Below are 6,618 nucleotides of genomic sequence, written 5' to 3'. Positions count from 1 at the left end.
GAACCACCTCCTAAGCCAACTCCTAAGAAAAGAGGTATTCTATTCCTTAGTCCCGAAGATATGCAAGAAGCCAAGAAATCTATGCAATAGAAAGGCATTAGATCTGAAGATGTCAAAAATCTACCACCTATCGAAGAGATCCATGGTCTCGATAACCAGACACAGGTAGTGGAAGTGAATTCTCTGCATAGGTTTGATGAGAGTGATATTCCTTTTGATAAACCTGCTAGCCTATGCTTTGATGAATTTGACAACTTTGTGGCCAAACAACAGAGTTTCAATGATTATGTTAGCAGACATTTGGAACAAAGTAATCGTATGCTTAGCCATTTAAGTGCTTGTGTAGACAGAAATGTCAATGATCTGAAGCTTCTAAGTAAACATGCCTCTATGATTACTACTCAGGTAGAACAAGTACTTAAAGCTCAGAATGACTTGCTCAATGAATTAAATGACAACTGTGTCAGAGTCATTACTAGAGGAGGCAAAATGACTGAGGAACCTTTGTATCCTGAGGGTCATCCTAAGAGAATTGAACAAGATTCTCAAGGAATCAATGCTGATACACCTAGTCATCCTAAGGAGAAGAAGAAGGATGATAGAAACATGCACGCCAGTTCACCAAATACTGTCACACCTGAAGAACCTAATGATATTTCTGCGTCTGATGCAGAAACACAATCAGGTGATGAACATGAACCTGGTGACAATATGGACAGTGATGTTCATAATAATGCTCAACCTAGCAATGATGAGGATGTGGAGATTGAACCTACGGTTAATCCTGATAATCCACAACCTAAGAGATACGACAAGAATGAATTCACTGCTAGGAAGCATGGTAAAGAAAGAGAGCCATGGGTTCAGAGACCTATGCCCTTCCCTCCTAAGCCATCCAAGAAAATGGATGATGAGGATTTTGAGCGCTTCGTTGAGATGATAAGACCCATCTTTCTGCAGATGCGGTTAACTGATATGCTCAAGATGTCTCTGTATGCCAAGTACATGAAAGATATCGTGACTAATAAACGGAACATACCAGATCTTGAGATCTCCACCATGCTTGCCAACTACACTTTTAAAGGTGGAACTCCTAAGAAACTTGGTGATCTCGGAGTGCCCACTATACCTTGCTCTATTAAAGGAAACTACGTAAGAACTGCCTTATGTGACCTTGGAGCCGGTGTTAGTGTTATGCCACTCTCTCTTTATTGTAGACTTGAATTGGATAAGTTGACACCCACTGAAATTTCTGTGCAAATGGCCGACAAATCAACTGCTTTCCCTATCGGAATTTGCGAGGATGTGCCTATTGTGGTTGCGAACACGACTATCTTAACAGACTTTGTTATCTTGGATATTCCCGAGGACGATGCCATGGCTATCATCCTCGGAAGACCCTTTTTAATCACTGCAGGGGCTGTTATAGATTGCAACAAAGGCAATGTCACTTTCCATGTCAACGGTAATGAGCATATCGTGCACTTTCCAAAGAGATGATATCCAGTACATTGCATCAATGCTATCGAAAAGACTTCATCGATTCTCATTGGGAGCTTTGAATGCCCTATTCCTCATGTCAAGATGAAGTATGATTTGCTTGTTGGGGATATACATATCCCCATTGAGGTGACTTAGTGGCTATTCGAAAATTCTCCGTTCTCTCTTGCGATTCGAGAAGGTTTTGTCATAAGGACTTGATCAATCCCATTGATGGATTTCTTTCGATGACCATGAAACGGATGAATCACAGAGTCACATACCTGTGTTTTGAGTTTTCCTTTTCTGTTGCTTAGAATAAATATGATAGAATTAACTTAGTATTTCCTGTTTTTTTGTTTTAGCGTCCTAGAGAAAAATACCTCGAAAATAAAAGTTCTGCGATGGTCCTGAAAATTTAGTATGATTTTTTCAGGAATTTTTGAAAATTTCTCGGCCTGAGAGCTGGCCTGGGGGCCTGACCAGTGGGCCACAAGCCCTGCCTCCGCCACCTACCCCCCTGGTGGCGGGGTGCAAGCTTGTGGGGCCCACAGGCACCCCCTCCACTCAGTCCAGCTCCCAGCCTCTTCTTCCACCTCCAGAAAAAATTGTTTCGCAGCTCAAACCCGTGTTCTTGCTCATTTGGCTGTGATTTTCGATCTCCTTGCTCAAAGCACCATTCTCCGAACCGTTTTGGGGAAATTACTCCTTGGTAAGTGACTCCTCCATTGGTCCAATTAGTTTTTTCTCTAGTGCTTTATCCTTCGCGAATTCTTGCTACCTTGGTAACCCTGTTCTTGACCTTGAAAGGTTGATTTTAGCTGGTTCCAAGTAGTTTTAGCGCATGATACGGTCTCTAGGCACTAGTAGGAGTAGTTGCTACAAGTTGGGTTAATCTTCATTCACTTTTCTTTCGAAGTCTCTAAAATTTTCAGAATTTTTCAGAGCTAGAAAAGGGAAAAGATGAGGAGGTTCTTGAGAGGCTCTTCAAGCCGTAACCCCAAGGAGGATGAGAAGAATCACCCCAAGTATGTAGTCCCTCGAGTCACAGAAGTTTGAGCGTGCGAGTGGCCAAGTGATGAATTTTTGCGTGCCGCCGGACTTTATGAAGACTTTTATTACTTGGTGGAGAACGCAGGTCTTACTGCGTTTGTTGAAGATAAGTGCCCACCATACCTCCTCCTCACCAATATTTTCGTTCAAAGCTTCAACTTTCATCCGAGGAAGAATCCTCCCATGGTTGAGTTCATGATATACGATGTCCCCCAGTGCATGACGCTGCAGGATTTTTGCAATGTATGCAAATTACCTTATGTTGGGGATATCCGTGACGCTCGTCCACGGGACTTGGAGGATTGAATTGGTTCCATTGCCGTTAGAGATGAGACAGGAGTGTCTCGCGCTAGAATTGCTAGCATACATTTACCTGTGCTTCGGTACTTCTCACTATTTGTCGGAAAATGTTTGATTGGCCGTGGGGAGGCTAGATCACTTAGTTCTCGAGACCTTGCGGTTTTGCACGAAGGCCTTTATAACGATAAGACTTATAGCTTGGGCGCTATAGTAGCTCAACGGTTGAACTTGAACCGTTCTAAAGGTTTTGTCTATGGAGGTATCTATGCTACCCGTCTTGCCAGACACTTTGAGATACTGATTAGGCTGGGAGAGGAAGGAGAGATGCTTCTCCCTGAGAGATATCTGGATTATGACAGCATGGTTCGCCATGATTTTGTTGATAGAGATGCTAGTAGACGGATGATTTATAACCTGGTGTTTACTCAGGGTACTCGAGAGACTATTACTTTGCCTGCTCCTTTGTTTGATCTTCATGCAGGCACGTACCCTATTATGCCCGCGGACATCTACGCATATTGGGGCTTGGCCCAACCACAGGCGCCCATGCCCGAGCCGCCAGTCGAGTACCAGACGCCAGTTTATCAGTGGGAGCCAGAGGAGCTCACACAACAGTGGCATCCACAGTCTGCTCTGGAGTATCCTGGAGCTGGTTATTTCCCACCTTTGGGAGTAGACCAAGCTAGGCCAAAAGCCTAAGCATAGGGAGTACGTGTTCTCACTAACTTTACATTCATGCTTATGCTTTCACTTTGTTAGTCGGTGTTTACACTTTTCCACTGTATTATCCATGCTAGTTTATTTTCGTTTTCTTGTTTTCTTGTTTTGTGTCCTTCTGTGAAAAACCAAAAAGATTTTTCTTTCTTCTTTTGCTTGTTGGGAGTTTTCCCGTGTAAATAGTTTTCTTTTTCTTTGTGTCAAGGTAGAAGATATTGGTTACAATGTTTATTGGTTCTTGCATGCTTACCTTTTTAGCTTTCAAAGAGCCATATTATTTTGTCTTCTCCTTTGTGTTTGCCTGTAGATTCATCTTAGTCCAATGCGCTTATTATTGTTCACATCGTTCGATCGTGCAAATGAAAGGCAACAATGATGATATATGATGAAGTGACTGAGACTAAAAAGGTGGTATGAACTCTATCTATTTTGTTTTTGTAAATATGACTAGCTTGTCGACCCAGATTTAGCTTTGTTGTGAGAGAACCATGTTTGCAATGACAACTTAGAGATCATAGTTTCTGATGCCATGCTTATTTAGTTGAGAGCTTATAATGGTTTGTCTTGAATGCCAACATAGATTTTGAGATGACTATGATGTAGTATGATAGGACGGTATTGTCCTTTGAATGTTTCAAGTGGCTTGACTTGGCGCATGTTCATGCATGTAGTTGAAACAAAATCAACATAGCCTCTATGATGTTCGTGTTCATGGTGCTTTATATCCAGTCATGCTTGCATTCAATGTTAGTCAAACTCATTGCATCTTGATGACTGTTGTCGCTCTCTAGTTGGTCGCTTCCGAGTCTTTTGCTAGCCTTCACTCGTACTAAGCGGAATACTGCGTGTGCATCCACTTCCATAAACCCAAAAAATTTTCCATGAGAGTCCACCATACCTACCTATTTGCGGTATCTACCTGACGTTCCAAGTAAATTTGCATGTGCCATTCTCTAAAGCTTCAAGAAATAATCTATTTTGCATGCCCGAACCGCTCATGTGGTGACAGAGGGCTATTGGTATCTTCCATGCTAGGAGTGTTATCCTCGACATGTGTTTATTCACAGTCATACATGAGAAAGGGGCCGGTATTTGGAATGCCCAGTTCCACGCTTAAATCGAAAACATAACTATAAAACAAGACTCCCCCCGGAATGATGTTAGTATGGACGGTACCCGAGGATTCGGCTAGCCGTGGAGTGTGATTGATTGGTGGTGGGGGAGTTAAAACTTTACTTTTCTGTTTGGGAACCGCCTATAGCATGAGTAGCATGGAAGATATTGAGAACTCTTGGTCATTGCGTTGACAATGAAAGCATGCCACCCAAAATTATTATCTCTGTTTTCAAAGCTTGAGCTCTGGCACCTCTGCAAATCAATGCTTCCTGCTGTAAAGGTGTTGTCTATTTATTTTCCCGTTGAGTCATCCTCCTCTTATATAAGCACCAATCAGAGAACACCTCTATCATTTTTATGCTTTGCTTTTGATTGATATTGAGTATTACTATGACTGGATCTTCGTTGCTATGAATTACAATGTTTAGTCAGCCCTTGATCTTTGAAAGTGCTCTGCATTTATGTTTTGCAGTCTCAGAAAGAGCTAGCGAGATACCACCTATTCATATTGCTTCATGCTTGTTTTGATTGAAGTGTTGGTATTTGAAACTCATTATTATCTGCTCGTTAGATGATTATGCCATTGATATTAGTTTACCGTGAGACCTTTGTGTCATTTGCTTATGTGGTTAACTTGTGATCTTGCTGAAATTCTGGTTATGAGTTAGACATAGTTGCAACAACAAAATCAAACAGAGTTTGTCAAAGTTTTTCTTTCTCTCTCAGTTTGTCAACTGAGTTGCTTGAGGACAAGCAAGGTTTTAAGCTTGAGGGAGTTGATACGTCTCCATCGTATCTACTTTTCCAAACTCTTTGCCCTTGTTTTGGACTCTAATTTGCATGAATTGAATGGAACTAACCTGGACTGGCGTTGTTTTCAGCAGAATTGCCTTGGTGTTATATTTGTGCAGAAATCAAAGTTCTCCAAACGTCCTAAAAATTTACGGGGAGCAGTTTTAGAAAATAAGAAAAATATCTGCGCCAAGTTCCACCTCAGGGGGTGGGCCAGTGGGCCACAAGCCCCGGCTCCGCCACCACCCCCTGGTGGCGGTGGGCAAGCTTGTGGGGCCCACACGGCTCAGCCGCCCCAATCTCAACTCTATAAGATCCCTTTCGTCCGAGAAAAAAATAAAAAAGAGAAGTTTTCGTCGCATTTTTGATACGGAGGCGCCGCCACCACATGTTCTTCATCTGGAGGGCAGATCTAGAGTCCGTCTTGGGCTCCGGAGAGGGGAAATCGTCGCCATTGTCATCATCAACCTTCTTCCCTCTCCAATAGCATGAAGCTCTTCGTCGTTCGTGAGTAATCTATTCGTAGGTTTGGTGGGCGGTGATGAGTAGGATGAGATCTATCATGTAATCGAGTTAGTTTTGATGGGGATTGATCCCTAGTATCCATGATGTTCTGAGATGACTATAGTTCCCCGGAGTGACAATAACCGGAACCACTCCCGGTGATGACCATAGTTTGAGGAGTTCATGTGTTCACCAAGTGCTAATGCGTTGGTTCGGTTCTTTATTAAAAGGAGAACCTTAATATCATGTAGTTTCCTTTTGGACCCCGCTGCCACGGGAGCGATGGACAATAGATGTCATGCAAGTTCTTTTCCCTAAGCACGTATGACGACACACGGAATGCATGCCTAAATCACATGGACAAACGGGAGCTAGCCACATATCTCTCCATGTTATAGCTGTTGCATGATGGATATCATCCAAACAAATCACCGACCCATTGCCTACGAGTTTGTCCTACTGCTGTTACTTGTCTTGCTCTACTGCTGCTGCTACTACTGTTGCTACTACTGTTACTTGTTTTTCTCTGCTGCTGCTACTATTGTTGCTACTACTGTTACTTGTCTTGCTCTGCTGCTACTGTTGTTATTGCTGTCGCTTGTTACTGTTGCTCCTTGCTACTGCTGTCACTACTGTTGTTCCTTGCCGCTGCTATCG

Source organism: Hordeum vulgare, chromosome 3H (genome assembly GCF_904849725.1).
Source record: "Hordeum vulgare subsp. vulgare chromosome 3H, MorexV3_pseudomolecules_assembly, whole genome shotgun sequence".
Lineage (NCBI taxonomy): Eukaryota > Viridiplantae > Streptophyta > Magnoliopsida > Poales > Poaceae > Hordeum > Hordeum vulgare.
The sequence above is the reverse complement of the archived record's forward strand: the minus strand, read 5'-3'. Positions refer to the sequence as shown.